The sequence below is a fragment of the Miscanthus floridulus genome, chromosome 6 (genome assembly GCF_019320115.1).
Source record: "Miscanthus floridulus cultivar M001 chromosome 6, ASM1932011v1, whole genome shotgun sequence".
Taxonomy (NCBI): Eukaryota; Viridiplantae; Streptophyta; class Magnoliopsida; order Poales; family Poaceae; genus Miscanthus; species Miscanthus floridulus.
Window position 1 is genome coordinate 28,149,352 of NC_089585.1, and position 1,381 is coordinate 28,150,732.

Below are 1,381 nucleotides of genomic sequence, written 5' to 3' on the forward strand. Positions count from 1 at the left end.
AAGAAGAGGTAGCGGCAGAAGATGATCTCGGTGATGCTCTTGGCGATGCCATTCGTGATGCACAACAAGAATGCGAAAGTGAAAAAGAGAAAGTTAAGTTCGAGCGCATGCTTGAGGATCATAGGAAGTTGCTATACCCGACGCCGAAGAGGGGCAAAAAAACTGGGTACAACACTGGAATTGCTACAGTGGAAGGCAAAGAATGGTATATCCGACAAGGCATTTAGGAATTTATTGAACCTCATAAAGAAGATGCTTCCGAAGCCAAATGAATTGCCCACCACTACGTACGAAGCAAAAAAGGTTGTCTGCCCTTTGGGATTAAAAATCCAGAAGATACATGCATGTCCTAATGACTGCATCCTCTACCATGGCAATGAATACGAGAATTTGGATGAATGCCCGGTATGTAAAGCAGCGCGGTATAAGATCAGGCGCGATGATCCTGGTGACGTCGAGGGTGAACAACGTCCTAGAAAGAAAATCCCTGCCAAGGTTATGTGGTATGCTCCTATAATACCACGCTTAAAACGTTTGTTCAGAAACTAAAGACCATGCAACGTTGTTTGTGGTGCATAAAGAAGACCGTAAGGTAGACAATATGCTGAGACACCTAGCTGATGGGTCCCAGTGGAGAGCGATAGACAGGGAATTTCCAGAGTTTGCAAATGAGGCTAGAACTTACGGTTCGCCTTAAGTACAGATGGTATGAATCCTTTTGGGGAGCAGAGCACTAGTCATAGCACTTGGCCAGTTACTCTATGTATCTACAACCTTCCTCCATGGTTATGCATGAAGTGGAAGTTCATTATGATGCCGATCCTCATCCAAGGTCCGAGGCAACCTGGCAACGACATTGATGTCTATCTAAAGCCATTAGTTGAAGAACTTCTAGTTTTATGGAACAAACCAAGTGTATGTGTCTAGGATGAGTACAAACAAGAATACTTTGACCTACGAGCAATGTTGTTCGTAACAATCAATGATTGGCCTACTTTAAGTAATCTTTCAGGTCAGACAAACAAAGGATATAATGCATGCACACATTGTTTTGATGACCTTGACAGTATATATTTGAAAAGATGTCGAAAAGTCATGTACCTTGGCCATCGTCGATTCCTTCCTTTGAATCACCAAGTAAGAAAGAAAGGTAAGCATTTTAAAGGTAAGCCAGACCACCAGAAGAAGCCTCATAACCGAACTGGAGAAGATGTACTCACAATGGTCAAGGATGTGAAAGTAGTATTTGGAAAGGGACAAGGTAGGGAATCTATTCCCAAAGATGCTAAGGGACATGCACCCATGTGGAAGAAGAAGTCCATCTTTTAGGAGCTACCCTATTGGCAAGTCCTAGAGGTCCGCAACGCAATCGACGTGATGC